The following is a 17,598-nucleotide window of genomic DNA, read 5'->3' as shown; positions in this document are numbered from 1 at the left end:
TCGTCTTATTACCTTCAGATTTAGTAGCAGCAGTACCAGTAGTAGTAGTAGTAACGGTAGAATTAGTAGTTACCTTAGAATAGTAGTAGTAATAGCAGTAGTAATAGTTACCTTAGCAGTATTAGTAATAGCAGTAACAATAGTAGTTGCAGTAGCAGCATCAGTAGTAGCAGTAGTAGTAGTAAAAGTAGTAGTAGTAGGATGCAAATATTGCATCTTGGTTAGTTCAACTTCCCCTACAACAAGTCATGTAAGTTTCAACTTCACACACCTGGTTGTTCCTAAGGTATTGCTGATAAACCCATTTGACAACTTGCACGCAGACGGCGTGTCGCAATTAAGTTCAAATCCCCCCCCCCCCCATATCCCCTGAAAACTTTCACCTTCGTACACTTAGCCATAGTTGTAATAGCAGTCACAGTAGAAGTAGTAGGAATACTATTGGTACTAGCTGTAGGGCAAGTAGAGGTATTACAGTAATAGCACTAGCACTATTAGCCAGCAGTAGTATTAACATGATGCCTTTTGGTCAGTTAAACATCCCCCTCGAAAAGCCCTGGAAGATTCAACATAATAGAATTAGCCATTGCTATGATATTGCCGATATACTCTTTTGATAACCTGTATATACATAGTTTGTTTTAATTTAGTTCAACTTCCCCCTCAACACTTCCTGAAATTTTCCTCTTAATACGCTTAGCGTTGGCAGTAGCTGCAATAAAAGTAGTAGATGTAGCAATAGCAGTAGCAGTGGTAGTAGTATTAGTAGTTGCATGCACATATTCTCTTTTGGTCAATTGATCTTCCCATTTAAGCATTCCCTGAGACTTCTAACTTAATTCCCTAATCCATTCCTGAAATACGCCCTTTCGACAATCTGCATGCACATAATGTGTTTTGATTTAGTTCATATTTCCCCTCTATATTCTCTCAAATTTTCACCTTCATACCCTTAGTCTTGATAATACTAGTATCATATCAGTAGTGGTAGTAGTATTGGTAATAGTAGCAGTAGTAGTGTTGTATTAGTAGTAATAGTAGTAGAAACAGTAGTAGTAGCATTATTAATAGTAGTCGTAGTATGAAAATGTTGCTTTTTGGCCAGTTGAATATCCCCCTCATGATGCCCTGGAAGTTTCAGCCTGATACCGAAGCCGTTCCAAACATATTGCTGATACGCCCTTTTGACAATTTTTATACACATAGGATATCTTGATTTAGCTCAACTCTCCCCTCAACATCTCCTGAAAATTTCACTTCGATATCTTCAGCCTTGGTAGTACTCGCTGCAGAAGCAGTAATTGCAATGATAGCAGGGATAGTAGTATTAGCAGTGGTAGTAGTTAACGTAAGTTAGTTAACTAATATGTATAATTTTTACAGCCCTCCCTCAGCTTTGCCCCTATTAGGGGGGAGTTATTATGCTTTCGATTCTTTTATCCCCCTCTTCAAATTGTAAGCATTCTTTCTCAGTAAGTTATGGGACTTACCGCCCTCTTCAAAAAACTGGGCTTATTTATTTTGGTATGTGGCTGAATGCTGAAGGTCGGTCTAATATTTGTTGTTTAAAAAATCTTGATGAGAAAATGGCTACCTTCCACAAAAAGCTAATTGATAGATATCAAATTTGTTTCCCAGAAAAAAAAGATTGAAAAGGCGCTCCAGTGATAAACCCTTTATTAACCAAACTATAAAAGCACTAATTAGAACCAATTTGAAGCTTTTCAAAAATGGTAAACCGGATGAAGCCAATAAAATAAGAAAATTGATTAAAAGAGAAATTCGTAAATTGGTTCGATCGTACTACAAAATAAGGTTGAAGAATTGTTCACTAATAAACCAAAATGTTTGTATTTCAAGGTTAAAAGGCTGTGTGGCGGGAAGCTTGAGCAGCTTAACTTCAATCTACCCAAGTCCCCTGATGTTACTGCCAATAATCTAAATAAATTCCTCGCTTCCATTTTCCAGAGCCTTCCAGCATTGTCTGACAAATTACCAACAGGAGCCCTCTCTCCTTCTTTTCCCTCTGTTTCCCGTCTGAGAAAGAAAGAAGAATTGGAAAACTAAGAAAAACAAGTGTTTGTCCTTTGGATATCCCGTTTCCTCTTATTACTGCCTTCGGTGACTTCCTTTCTAATCCCTTGTCTGTTCTGTTTAACGAGATTACCGAGGCTGGGCGAATTCCAACAATTTGTAAACAAGGTTTCATAACCCCTTTGAGAAAGAAAAACGGAAAGCCTGGTTTTGAAGGCGTTCGTCCTATTACTCTTAATTCCATTTTCTCGAAACTTTATGAAGGATTCCTTGCAGATTGGCCCAAGGAAAAAATCCTACCTCTTACTATCCTGAAACAATCTGAGAACCTAAAATCCACTTCTACTTCCCACTGCCTCATTTCTCTTATCAACCACATCGGCAAAATCCCCGAAAAACCTAATTCCTGGCTAAGTTTAATTTCTATTGGCCTTCAGAAAGCATTTAACCCTTTTAACCGCAATATTTGAGCAGAAAAAATTGTCAGCGAATTCAATATTGATTCCTTACTGGTGAAATTGGTTGCCTCTTTCTTAACAAATAGATCGTAGGTTGTCAAATACCAGAATCATTATTCAAATCCTCTTCCTGTCCACAATGGCATACTCCAAGGAACTCTCCTAGGTCTCCTTCTTTTTTCAGTCGTGATTAACAGCCTCGCGAAGGAATTTCCTTGCCGTTGGAAGTTTGTTGATGACCTACGGTTGTTGAAACTTGCTCCAGAAATTTAATAAGCGACCTTATGAGTATCCTCAATGATGGAGATAAGGCCTCGGACTTAGATATGACAGTAAACCCCTCTAAGTCCATGATAATGCCGATTTGTTTCCTCAAATCCTCGCCCTGTTTTCTTGATTCTATCCCTCCTGAAATTTCTGTGTCCTCCTTAAAATAAATTTAGCGTTCCCACTTCTCATTCCTTAAGGATTTACACGTCTTTTGTCCGCCCACACCTCGAATATGCTTGTCCAGTTTGGCACCCTGGTATCTCCCGCAAAGAATTGGAAAAATTGAATCAATCCAAAAAAGAGCCTTGCAAATAATCTTCAAAGAAAGCAAGGTGCCATACTCTCTGCTCCTAAGAAAAGCTAGTTTGGAAACCTTTGAGCGCAGTAGAGTTTCGTTGTACTCGTACCTCCGTTTCGCAAAAAACGCAATAACAAACCCTCGGACCGCAATTATTTTTGCCAAACGTCACTTCCCATCCAGTTTACGGCCGCCTCGAGCTGTTTCTGAGCCCATACCTATTTTTCCCGCATTCGCTGCGCTGCTTCCATATATGAAAAATTTTTGTCCCCTTTATCACTGAAAAAATCAGAAAAATATCCCACTAGCTTCTCCCTTTTTTTTGCCCGATGGTGTTGCCCAGATTCTTCCATTTATTTGCTTGTTTTGCCTCCCCCCCCCTTTTTTAGTGTCCCCTTTAATTTTTATATATATTTGTATTTCGTTCTCTTTTTTGTATTCATTCACTTAGTTTTGTCCCCCCTTTTTTGACGAGTTTTTATCTTCTTAGCTTTTTTGTTGACTTTATGCAGTTAAATCATTGACACATTTTTAATGTCCCTTTTAATTTATATAGATATTTATATTTATTTCCTTTTTTGTATTTATGAGCTTATGTTGTCCCCCTTTTTTAATGTCCTTTTTAATTTTTTTCTGATTCGAATTTTTTTAAGTTTAGTTTAGTTTGACCAGTTTTTGTCTTTTTACAGTTAAATTATTGACTCACAAATAATTATTCATTCTGATTTTTCTTTTTCGTTGTTGTTGTTGTTGCATTTTTGCCAGTTTTCGTGTAAGCACATGATTTGTCGATTCCAAAGTCCGAATTCGGCCCTTTGTGGACTTGTGATAGTTATTTTTTTGAAATAAATATCTTATCTATCTAAGTTCTTGTTGTTGTTGCTTTAGCAGTAGTAGTAGTAGTAGTATTGGTAGTAGTAGTAGCAGTAGTAGTAGTAGTAGTAGTATTAGTAGTAGTAGTAGTAGCGTGCAAACATTACATGGTCAACTGGTCTTCCCCTTTTAAGCATTCCTTGAAAGTTCCAACTTAATACCCTTATCCATTCCTGAGGAACACTCTTTCGACAATCTGCATGCACATAGTGTGTTTTGATTTAGTTCAAATTACCCCTCTATTTTCACCTTCACACCCGTTAGTTTTAATAGTACTAGTATCATAGTAGCAATGGTATTAGAAGAAGCAGTAGTAGCAGCAATAGTATTGTATTAGTAGCAGTAATAACAGTAGTAGCAGCGGTGTTTTGTAGCAGTGGCAATATTTTGGCAGTGTAGTAGCAGTGGCAATATTTTGGGGGGTCATGGGCAGGACCTGCACACTTCGGCTGACAATACTTTAGAGCCTTAATTTTGAAAAAAAAACATTCTTCATGTAAGTGACGTCACATTCATATACATTTAAAGAGCAAAAATGATAAAAAGAATAGTATCGCAATGACGTCATACTATATAAAAAGGTTTTGTATTCAGTCGATATTTTTCATCAGTATAAAATATTCCTAGAGGACGAACCGAATAAAGCTACCAAGTAAATGGCCTTTAAGGATTTTAGAAATGCCTAGGTAGGGTATGGCCAAGAATCGGTTGAAAACCACTGACCTATACTACGACAATGATCGCTCACATAGGGCGGGGCATAGAGGGTATTCATCGCCTTCCTTCTGTAAAACTAAAATTCCAGAATAAATTACAGAATTTTGCAGGGTTGTCCCCTCACCCTCCTGGTCAAAATATACGCTGACACCTATTCTGATGTCCACTTCTTTATTTTATTGGTTAAGGTAATTGGTCACTATTCATACTATTCATATTCTGATGACCAATATTGTAATTTTTATTGTAATTACAATATTGTCAATTGTAATGTAATTGTAATACAATTACAATACAATTACAAAGTATTATTGCAATTTTTAAAACATACTTTTTATTACTGGTAGTCCTCTCCTAGCACAATGTTTACAAACAAACATTTGTCATTAAACTAAAGTTGCAGCATCTTCCGTTTAGCAACTTAAATTAAGAATTTTCTATCCAAGGTTACTTTTTTGCTGAAGCTAAGTTGAAGCTACAGAGAAATAGCAAACGTGTTCGCAAAAACTAGTATTTTAGCTAATCTAAACTTCTTGCTTGGTTTCAAACTACATTATTGTTATTTAAAAAAAATAATAAAAGCATTCTTACTGCTAAATTAAGTATTTGTAGTTCTAAGAGGAAAAGGAAATTATTATGATTGCAGCACTAGCTGCAGCTTAGTAAAGAGCGAGCCACGACCCATGGTAACCGAAACTTTAAAATGAGTCTTGAAACAAATTGTCTTATGAGAAAAATGACCGTTTAATGCTGATTTTGAAATGGTGACAATCATTTCGGCGTATCTCAATAGTAAAAGTTTATTTCAAAAACAAATCTATGGTAATTTCGAAGAAAAGCCTTATACCCCTCAAAAGTGGCATCGGACTGGAATGAAAAGAGCACAAATGGAATCACCATGGTTGGAAACCCTAAATAGGAGAATTACAGTCCAGACCTTGAACAAAAATTTAAATTTCTTTTCTGCAGGGGAAGCATTGATGTGCATATTTCCGTTTTCCTTTCTTTTTTCCATCCCAAAGGTGACCCCTTTCCAACCAATGGCTGTAAAATGTTGGTCCAGGGTCCACTTGAAAGAAATTCAAGGTATCTAGTGCCCCTTTTAAGCAACAAAAGATATTTTACCACAGTAAAGTGGCATTTTAGTCCAGATTGTACCGAAAGAGGTCAATTTTGCCAAAAGAGGGTCAAAATATCGAGGAAAGGAAATTTTAAGATAGACAATCGATTTTTAATTATTCTAAAACCTAAACAGGAGGTTTTGCCACGACAAAGTGGCATTTTTTGCCGCTTTGTGCCGCAAAACATCACTTTTTGCCAAAGAGGATGAAAATGCCAAGGAATACAAATTCTAAGATAGTCAATTCAACTTGTCATGTGTAAAACCCTAAATATGAGGTTCTAACACCCTCCCCTCTTCCTATCTAGAAAAATGAGGAGACACGCTGTGTTTTTTGTTTCAGCATTAACATATTACCGTCAGTTTGGAATTAGAGACCCCTGAAGGTTGAAAGCCTGGACCATAAGTAGGCAGAGTTATAAATAGATGACACTTGCTTGACATGCTTGGTGTTTTTGCTGGTTTTAGAGGAAGTATAAAACCAAAAAACAGATCGCTGTAATGAACCGTAAGAAAAAATAATATGTAGCTATAATTGTTAGCATTATGCAGTTAGTTAGTCTAACTTTTTTCTGCTAGGGCTAGCAGGCTACCTCAAGATCGCAGAGAGGTTTTTAATGGCTCAATTGAAAGATATGTCAAAACTGCATTTTATTTTAATATTTCGGTGACTATTCCGTTCTTTATTATTATTAAATAAAAAAAACAAGTTTTTTAAACTGAAAGTAAGGAGCGACATTAAAACTTAAAACGAACAGAAATTATTTCGTATATGAAAAGAGCTGTCCCCTCCTCAACGCCTTGCTCTTTACGCTAAAGTTTTTTATTGTTTTAAAAAATAAAGTTGTGAGACAGGGTAAACTTTAGCGTAAAGAGCGAGGCGTTGAGGAGGGGACAGCCCCTTTCATATACGGAATAATTTCTGTTCGTTTTAAGTTTTAATGTCGCTCCTTACTTTCAGTTTAAAAAACTTGTTTTTTTTATTTAATTTATGATCGTTTTTTAGTTAATGCAGCTTTTATTGTGGGTCACCGTCATTGAATAAGTAAACAAAATTTTGTTCCAATTCTTTAAAATGACCCCTTAATCACAAAGGCCGTTAATTAGAATAAATAGCTTTTATGAAAGTACTAAAAAATCTTTGGCTTAAAGAGCGAGGCATTGACTAGAAGGTGAACCCAATCATACAGCTAATATTTTTTTGTTCGTTTTAAGTTTGATGTTGCTCCTTACTTTCAGTTGAAAAACTTGTTTTTTTATATTTAATTTCTGATTTTTTTCAAAATAATGATGGGAAATCTGGCACCCCCTTCATAGCAGTATCCCTTCCCCCATGAAAACTTCCTTCATGAGAAGATCCTCCCATATAGCCCCCACCCCGCCCCCACTCACCACTACCAGAAAAAATTCCCCCTAAAAACGTCTGTATACTTTCCAATAACCAATACTATATGTTAACATTGGGCAAAGGTCATAACTTTAAGCCCTCCCCCCGGGGGCTTCGAGGGATTAAGTCATCCTAAAAGACATAGTTATAATATTTTCGACCATGCTGAACAAAATGGCTATCTCAAAATTTTGATCTGGTGACTTTGGGAAAAAAATGAGCATGGGAGGGGGCCTAGTTGCACTCCATTTTTTTGGTCACTTAAAAAGAGCACTACAAATTTTAATTTCCGTTCGAATGAGCCCTCTTAATAATCTAGGGCAGTTTGGTTTCTACAATCGCCCATGGGAAAAAAGAAAACAAATACACACGCATCCATGGTCTTTGTTTTAGTAAAAAATGAAAAATTCCACATTTTTGGAGATAGGAGCTTGAAACCTCTACAGTAGGGTTCTCTGATACGCTGAATATGACATGAATAAGCTGAACACGATGCCTTTTTCTACGTGTTTCTTACAAAGTCGTATTAATAACCCCTTCATAAAACTATTTGTAGTATTCTACGAAACTAGGACTTTACTAAAAAATAAGCTCGAGTTTCTTAGAAAATAATAGCTATACACTAAAAATTATCGATATCATGGCCGGCGAAAGACAACCGGAAAAACTTTATAAATAAGTCTTTTATTTTCTGTAGAGGATAGGTTTTTTGCTTTCAGTAAAGAACATTTTTGAGAATGCCTGTTGAGGCTTCGGACATCCCTTTTCCCCACGAATAGATCCAACGACCTCCCCTAACAGTTAATGTTCAATTATGCAAAACGTGTTGTGAATAATATTGTGTTAACTGTTGATCACACTAACCATTCATTTTGAAAATATTTTATATCAAAAGTTTTATAGAAACAAACTGTGAGTAAAGAGAGAACGTCAATGGACACTGAAACTTTAAATAACAAACCTCTTATTACGATATATGCAAAAACAAAATCTATCGCTTACCGATTCCAAATATATAAAATGTATTAATTTTATAGTTTCTCATCACAAGCTGTTAGCTAATGAAAATTTGTGAAATTTAGAAATAGGCGTTAAACTCCTTTAAACTGCCATCTTGATCAGAATCATGCAATTAATTGAACATGTATGAGAGCCCTATGGCCCCTATTTACAAGGTGTGAAATTTTTATTTTTACAGAGAAGGATGGCTGCGCATGCGTGTTATTTTCCCCACGAGTGATCATATCGAACCAGCAATCATAATTTATTGAAAGGGGGTTCAATGAACATTGAAACATTTTATGCCCTTTTAAGTGACAAAAAAGATTACGCCATAGGAAATACCACGTTCTAGCATTTTTGCCCGTAAAACTGCAATTTTGGCCCGAACAGGCCTGAAATGCTACCGAGGAAAAATTCAGAAACCTATTGAAAGGGCTCTCAGTCTCGTAGGTGATATTTACATGCGATATACCACATGTTTCTAATCATATATTCCTTCCATGAGAGATTAATTAAAAAAACTATCCACAAAATAAGTTTTTCAAAGAAAAGTAAAGAACTCCATTATACTAAAATGAGTAAAAATAAAATCAAATAATCTACCAAGCGTGAAACTATCACAAATCAGCATCGATAAATAAATAAAACCCAAAACTAACAGAAATTAACATAAGTTGGGGGCAAAACCCCTATGCCTTCCCAAGGCCAGAACAAAATTTGCACTTTACTGAAAAAATATAAGTGTTTTTACTTTTATAAATTTAATAAATCAAATAATATTAACACTTTGATTACTAAGTATCAGTATATGTATATTAAACTGACAATGCACATTCATTTGTATTTTTTCAGTAAAGTGCAAATTATGTTGTGGCCTTGGGAAGGTAGAGGGGTTTTGCGCCCAACTTGTGTTAATTTCTGCTCTTTTTGAGTTTGAATTGGTTATTTATTGTAGTTTCTGTTCGTTTTGGGTTTCATTTATTTATCGATGATGATTTGTGGTAGTTTCACGCCTGGCAGATTGTTTTATTTTATTTTTGCTCATTTTTTGTTTAATAGAGTTCTTTACTTTTCTTCGATAAACTTATTTTTTGGGAAAAGTTTTTTTTAAATTAATTTCTGTTCGTTTTATATTGGCACAATCATTTCAAGGAAAATGAAAATAATACTTTAAATCTTTTCTTTTGTTAAGACTTTATAGTTTGACCTAATTTTTGTATGCCGGAGAAAAATTTTAAGCAATTTTTAATACCATACACCCTTTTTAAAATCTTGACACAAATATCACTGTTAAATTTAGTTTCATACCTCCTCAAATTGACCTGAAATGGAAAACTTGATACCATTCGCAAAAAAATATGTTTACTTTCTTTGATAGCTTGGATACACTTACGCTATTTTGATTTGGTTAAATTTTAAGAGCAGAAGTAGCCCCGAAGGTTTGAACATATTACCCTCAGTCGTTCTTGGGATACTGCTGAGATGTCTTATTGGGAATTAGCATTATCACAGTGCATTTTGATTTAATCTTAAGGAACATTTAGTTTTTAAACATAATGGGCAAATGGGAGGGTGGGCGTGGGAGGGTTGGAGTGGAAGGGGGATTAGTAGCCCTCCAATCACTTTTGCCTATTAAAAATGGCATCAGCCCTTTCTATTTTCAATCGAATGAGCCCTTTTCGAAGTTCCCACGACAACTCCTAAAATACGAAGGGCCCTGGTCTAAACAAAAACAACAACAAAAAATATAATTAATCAGTTTCGTCCATTAAAAAGGGCACTAGACCTTTTGATTTCCAATCAAATGAGCCTTTTTTCAAGTTCCTTCGACAATGTCTTCTACAAGAGCCTTGTACACCCCCACGGCTCGAACTATAAACCTTATCCTGAAAACTGTGGGGGGAGTGCATAGTCTGAAAATATGGTTTACTGAGCTTCGAACTTTACACGGCACAATGACTATCTAAAAATTTTTATTGGAGGTGTTTGGGGAAATGGTGGGCGTAAGCAGGGGCGTTAGTTGCTCTCCAATCACTTTCAACTATTAAAAAAGGCACTAGCCCTTTCAATTTCCAATTTAATGAGCCCTTTTGAAGTTTCTACGCTTTCAATAAAAACCTTATACGCCCCAGGGCATAATTTACAACCCTTGCCCTGAGGGCTGTGGAGGGGAGATGTCATCCTCAACTACCTAATTTCCAGAACTTAAAAATGCGTTGAATAAAATGGCTATCTCAAAGTTTTGATTAGATGTGTTTGGGGAAAAGGTGGGCGTGAGAGGCGGGTTAGTTGCCCTCTAATCACTTTCGACTAGAAAGGGCACTAGCCCTTTGAATTTCCAATCGAATGAGCCTTTTTTAAAGTTTCTTCGACAACACCTTCTATAAAAAAACTTGTATGCCCCAGGGCATAACTTACAACCCTTACCCTAAGGACTGTGGAGGACTGTCCTCAAAAACATAATTTCTATGTGGAAATCAACTACGCTGAACAAAAAGGCTATCTCAAAATTTTGATTGGATGTGTTTCGGGAAATGGTGGGCTAGGAAGGGGTGTTAGTCACCTTCCAATCACTTTCGAATATTAAAAAGGGCACAAGCCACTCGAATTTCCAATTGAATGAGCGCTTTTCGAAGTTTCTGCGACAACTTCTTCGATACGAAGTGCCCTGCTCTAAAGGAAACAATTAATAAATAATACATTGTGCCAACATCGTTCTTATATGCCCCCAAGGCATAACTTAAAACCCTTGCCGTGAGAGTTGTGGGGGAGTGTCCTCCTCATTACTTAGTCCCCGTTTCTTGTTTCGTTCTCAAGTGTCCCCGTTCTTTACTTTGCCAGCGCGATCGCGCTGCCTATGATTTATACAACAACTTTCTATATAAACCTTCTATGCCCCCAGGGCATAACTTACAACCCTTGCACTGAGGGCTCTGAGGGGGTTATCTTCCTAAAAAACCTAATTTCCAGAACGTTCAACTACGTTGAACAAAATGGATATCTCAAATTTTAATGAGATGTGTTTTGGAAAATGGTGAGCGTGAGAGGGGCGTTAGTCGCTACCCAATCACTTTCAACTATTAAAAATTGCAATAGCCCTTTCAATTTCCAACTGAATGAGCTCTTTTGAAGTTTCTACGACAACGCTTTCAATAAAATCTTTATATGCCCCAGGGCATAACTTACAACCCTTGCACTGAGGGCTCCGAGGGGTATCATCCTAAAAGACAAAATTTCCAGAACTTTCAACTACGTTGAACAAAATGGATATCTCAAACTTTTAATTGGATGTTCTTGGGAAAATGGTGCGCTTGAGAGGGGCGTTAGTCGCTATCCAATCACTTTCAACTATTAAAAAAGGCACTAGCCCTTTCAATTTCCAATTGAATGAGCCCTTTTGAAGTTTCTACGACAACACTTTCAATAAAACTGTATACGCCCTCAGGGCATAACTTACAACCCTTGCCTTGAGGGATGTAAGGGGAGGGGTTGTCTCCTTAAAGACCTAATTTCCAAAACTTCCAACTACGTTGGATAAAATGGCTATATCAAAATTTTGATTGAATGTGTTTGGGGGAATGATGGGCGTAGGAGGAGGGTGGCTAGTTGTCCTCAATCACCTTCGACAATTAAAAAGGGTACTAGCTCTTTGAACGTCCAATCGAATGAGCCCCTTTTGAAGTTTCTACGACAACGACCTCTATAAAAACCTTATATACCCCCAAGGCATAAATTAAAATCCTTGCCCTGGGGGTTTTGGGGGAGTACCCTCCTCATAAATATATATTGAAGTGGGCACTAGCTACTCCAATTTCCAATCGAATGAGACCTTTTCGAAGTTTCTAAGACAACTCCTTCGATACGAAGTGCCCGGATATGGAGAGAAAAAAAAACACGATGCCCACATCGTTCTTTACTTAGGCAGCGCTAGCGCACTGCCTATTATTTTCTGATTAAATAAAATATTCAATGACAAATTCTGATTGACTTAAATTACCAATAGTTGAATCTTGATATTAGTAAAATCTCATTGTGAATGATGAATACGCCAATCGTTTTATTTCCAATCAGTTAATTGTTACAAGTAACGTCGACTACTAAAAAGGGCACTATTCCTTGAATTTCCAATCGAATGAGCTTTTTTTGAAGTTTCTACGACAACGCCTTCTTTAAAAACCTTATTTGCCCCCAGGGCATAACTTAAAACCCTTGCCCTGAGGGCTATGGGTGAGTGTCCCCCTTAAAAACATATTTTCTATCTGGATATCAACTACGCTGAACAAAACGGCTATCTCAAAATTTTGATTGGATTTGTTTGGGGAAATGATGGTCCTGGGGGGGCTAGTTGCCCACCAATCAATTTCGACTATTAAAAAGGGCACTAGCCCTTTGAATTTCTAATTGAATGAGCCTTTTTTGAAGTTTCTACGACAACGCCTTCTATAAAAGCCTTATATGCCCCCAGGGCATAACCTAAAACCCTTGTCCTGAGGGTTGTGGGGGAGTGTCGTCCTGAAAACCATATTTTCTATCTGGAAATCAACTACGCTGAACAAAATCGCTATCTCAAAATTTTGATTTGATGTGTTTGGGGGAATGATGGGCAAGGGGGGGCTAGTTACCCTCCAATCACTTTCGACTAGTAAAAAGGGTACTAGCCCTTCAAATTCCGATTGAATGAGCCTGTTTTGAAGTTTCTACGACAACCCCTTCCATATGAAGTGCCCAGCTCTAAAGGAAAGAAAATTAAATAGTATATTGTGCCAACATCGTTCTTATATGCCCTCTGGGCATAACTTAAAACCCTTGCCCCCAGGGTTGTGGGGGAGTGTCCTCCTCGAAAAAATATTTTCTATCTGGAAATCAACTACGGTGAACAAAATGGCTGTCTCAAAATTTTGATTGGATGTGTTTGGGGGAAGAATGGGCGTGGGGGGGGGGGAGAGGCTAGTTGCCCTCCAATCACTTTCGACTATTCAAAAGGCACTAGAACTCTCAATTTCGATTTGAAGGAGCCCTTTTTGAAGCTTCTACGACGACCCCTTCGATATGAAGTGCCCAGCTCTAAAGAAAAAAAAATAAAGTACATTGTGCCAACATCGTTCTTATATGCCCTCAGGGCATAACTTAAAACCCTTGCCCTGAGGGTTGTAGGGGAGTATCCTCCTCAAAAAATATTTTCTATCTGTAAATCAACTACGCTGAACAAAATAGTTATCTCAAAATTTTGATTGTATGTGTTTGGGGGAATAATGGGCGTGGGGGGGGATTGATTGCCCTCTAATCACTTTCGATTATTAAAAAGGGTACTAGCCCTTTGAATTTACAATCGAATGAGCCTGTTTTGAAGGTTCTACGACAATGCCTTCTATAAAAACCTTATATGGACCCAGGGCATAACTTAAAACCCTTGCCCTGAGGGATGGGGGGAGTGTCCTCCTCAAAAACGTATTTTCTACCTGGAAATCAACTACGCTGAACCAAATGGCTATCTCAAAATTTTGATTGGATGTGTTAGGGGGAATGATGTGCGTGAGGGGTTAGTTGCCCTCCAATCACTTTCGACTATTAAAAAGGGCACTAGCCACTCCAATTTCCAATCGAATGAGCCCGTTTTGAAGTTTCTACGACGACTCCTTCGATACGAAGTGCCAGGCTGAATAAAAAAAATAAATAAAAAAAATAAAAAAAAACCATTGTGCCCACATCGTTCTTCACTTAGGCAGCGCTGGCGCGCTGCCTATGATGAACCATCATTATAAACCATTTATGCAATAAAACTAACAACTATAGAGTATCACCTAGCTACACAACAGCTAGTAGGATATTGACAAAATGAGTCTCTTATGGAGAGGGAGGCACCTAGGCCTCAAAAAAAGCGTTTTAAGATTTCTCTGTCAAGCTTAAGCCTTATGTGGATGTTTTTTGTGGACATTTTTAAAGAATTCAGTTAAAATAGAATTTTTTTCAAACAGAGATGAGAATTTGGGATTTCTATATAGACGTTTCTATAATTATTTGGAAGAAATTTAGGAGAAACACAGTTTTGACCCCGTGGCTCAAAGATATATTTTATATTCTACAAGATTCTAACGCTAAATGATCCCCAAGAATCTTACTTTTGAGTCAGGACAGGTTGTTTTCTCGTCTTGCTTACACTTCGTAATAGACTTTTAAACTGAAAGTAAGGAGCGACATTAAAACTTAAAACGAACAAAAATTATTCCGTATATGAAAGGGGCTGTCCCCTCCTCAACGCCTCGCTCTTTAAGCTAAAGTTAGTCTCTTTCTCACAACTTTTTTTTAAACAATAAAAACTTCAGCGTAAAGAGCGAGGCGATGAGGAGGGAACAACCCCTTTCATATACGGAATAATTGCTGTTCGTTTTAAGTTTTAATGTCGCTCCTTACTTTCAGTAAAAAAAAACTTTTTTTATTTAATTTTTATTTAGTCTTTTTTATTTAATTTTTGAACGTTTTTTAATTAATGCAGGTTTTTATTTTGGCTCACCGTACCTGAATAATTACAACAAAATTTGCATATTCATTTTACTCTTATTTGGTTAAATAGCTTTCTCGAAAGTTGTTTAAATTTGTTTACGAACGTTTTTATTAGTAATAAATATACGTAACTTACTTAACGAACTTCTATATTCATATATTTTTAATACGTATATTAGGGGGTTCGCCCCTATCCAATAACTCGCTCTTTACGCTAAAGTTCGAATTTTGTTCCAATTTATTAAAAATAACCCCTTAATCACAAAGGCCGTTAATTAGAATAAATAGCTCTTATGAAAGTACTAAAAAATTTGGCTTAAAGAGCGAGGCATTGACTAGGGGGCGGACCCACTCATATACGTAAAAATTTCTGTTCGTTTTTATTTTTGATGTTGCTCCTTACTTTCAGTTGGAAAACTTTTTTTTAATTTAATTTCTGATCGTTTTTTTAAATAATGCTGGGAAATCCGGCTCCCTCGTCATAGCAATGTCCCTTCCCCAATGAAAGCTTCCTCCATGGAAAGATCCTTCCGCATAACCCCTGACTCATCCTCCCCACAACCAGAAAAAATCCCCCCTGAAAACGTACCGATACTATGTGTAATCATTGGGTAAAGTTTATAACTTTCAGCCCTTCCCTTGTGGACTTTGGGGGATTAAGTCATCCTAAAAGACATAGTTATCATATTTTCGACCATGCTGAACAAATTGGCTATCTCAAAATTTTAATTGGGTGACTTTGGGGAAAAAATGAGCGTGGGAGGGGGCCTAGTTTCCCTCCATTTTTTTGCTCACTTAAAAAGGGCACTAGAACTTTTAATTTCTGTTTGAATGATCCCTCCCACGATATTATAGGACCACAGGGTCGATACGATCGCCCCTGGGGAAAAAAACAAATAAACACGCATCCGTGATCTTTCTTCTGGCAAAAATATAAAATTCCATATTTTTTGCATATAGGAGCTTGAAACCTCTGCAGTAGGGTTCTCTGATACGCTGAATCTGAAGGTGTGATTTTCATTAAGGTTCTATAACTTTTATAGGGTCTTTCCCCCTTTTTTTGAAAATCAGGCAAATTTTCTCCTAACTTTGGATAGGTAGGACTAAACTTGATAAATCTTATATACTTGAAATCAGCATTAAAATTTGACTCTTTTGATGTATCTATTGGTATCAAAATTCCGTTTTAAGAGTTTCAGTTACTATTGAGCTTGTCGCTCCTTACTTACAGTTCGTTACCACGAACTGTTTGATAGAGAAGAAAACCTTAGTGAAGGTAAAAAAAACAATTTCGTTACACTTAATCTTACTGTGTTTTGAGATCCTGATTAAATATAGGATTAGTTAATATTTTGAAAGTAGTATACCTCTTTAACGACAAATTAAAAACTCCATATATCCTTGTAAATGTAATCAAACTTTTCCAATGTGGTTACGAATCTCTAGATTCTAGCACTCTATTCCAGAAAATTTGAAATGGATTAGGTCCAAGGAATTTGTCGTAGGAATCTTCTAAGGTACCAGGAAGAGAAAACTGATATGCGACCAAGAATTTTTGGGGATTAATGATGAACAAATGATTGTCCCTGCACATGTATCAGAACTCAAAGTTGGAGAGGGGAGAATTTAATAGATATACGCCAGGAAAGCTTTACAGAAAAATAGTAAAATTAAAAATAAATTTTCAGATACTAAAATGACATTAAAAATTTAAGACAAGCAAAAACTATTTCATATAATAACTTAAATAGAACTAAAGAGGTGCCTACGGACGAAGCTACCAAAAAATGCCCAGCTGTCATACGGAAGCAGACTTAGACGACACTAGATACATCCAAAGAATCGAATCTCATGCTTATTCAAAATATAAAATTCATCAAGTTTAATGTTGCCCATCAAAAGTTACAACTCTGAGAATATTTGCCCAATTTCTGAAAAAGTGGGGGGGGAACACCCCCAAAAGATCAATAATCTTAAAGAAAATCACGTCGTCAGATTTAGCATATCAGAGAACCCCGCTGACTGTAGAGGTTTCAAGCTCCTATATACAAAAATATGGAATTTTGTATTTCTTGCCAGAAGAAAGATCAGGAATACATGTTTGTTTGCTTGTTTTTTCCCAGGTATAATCGTATCGAACAAGTGATCCTAGAAGATGGAGAGAGGGCTCATTTGATCGGAAATAATACGTTCTACTGCTCTTTTTAAGTGACCAAAGATATTGGAGGGCAGCTAGCCCCCCTCCCAAATTCTTTTTTCCCCAAAGTTGCCCGAGAAAAATTTTTAGATAGCCATTTTGTTCAGCATAGTCGAAAGATCTAATAACTATGTTTTTGATGATGGCTTGAACCCCCACAGTCCCCGGAGGAAGGGCTGCAAGCTATGAATTTTGCCAATTGTTCACATATATTATTTGTTATTGGGAAGTATACTGACATTTTTCGGCGGGGGTGGTATTTTTCAGGCGGGAGATTGCGTTTGAGGATCTTTCCATGGATAAATTCTCCGTGGGGTAAAAAATTTCCTCCAGAGGAGGAGCTGGATTTCTCTGTATTATTTAAAAAACAATCAGAAATTGAATAAAAATGCTTTTTTCAACAGAAAGTAAGGAGCGACATTGAAACTTAAAACGAACAGACATTATAACCCCTCCTCAATACCTCGCTCTTTACGCTAAAGTTTTTTTTTGAACTTTTAAAACAGCTTATTATTCTAATTAAACGGCCCTTGTGTTTCAGGAGTCATTCTTAAATGACTTCAAACAAAAGGTCAAAGTTTAGCGTAAAGAGAGCTTGGTATTAAGGAGGGTGCAACTCCCCTCATATACGTAATAATTTCTGTTCTTTTTAAGCTTTAATGCTGCTCCTTACTTTCAGTTGAAAAAAAAACGTATTTTTTTAATTAATTATACCTTACAAACGAAAATGAATTGAAAAAT

General features: G+C 36.7%; 1 protein-coding gene across 1 annotated transcript in view; it reads right to left on the bottom strand.

The window, feature by feature from the left end:
* The window catches only part of LOC148946230 (uncharacterized), a 309,809-nt gene that overhangs the window by 186,076 nt on the left and 106,135 nt on the right, over positions 1 to 17,598 (bottom strand). The gene's annotated exons all lie outside the window — the stretch shown is intronic.

This window comes from Artemia sp. Qi Xiang Cuo, chromosome 12 (genome assembly GCF_049724085.1).
Source record: "Artemia sp. Qi Xiang Cuo chromosome 12, ASM4972408v1, whole genome shotgun sequence".
Classification (NCBI taxonomy): domain Eukaryota; kingdom Metazoa; phylum Arthropoda; class Branchiopoda; order Anostraca; family Artemiidae; genus Artemia; species Artemia sp. Qi Xiang Cuo.
This window is presented reverse-complemented; position numbering and strand designations above follow the sequence as displayed.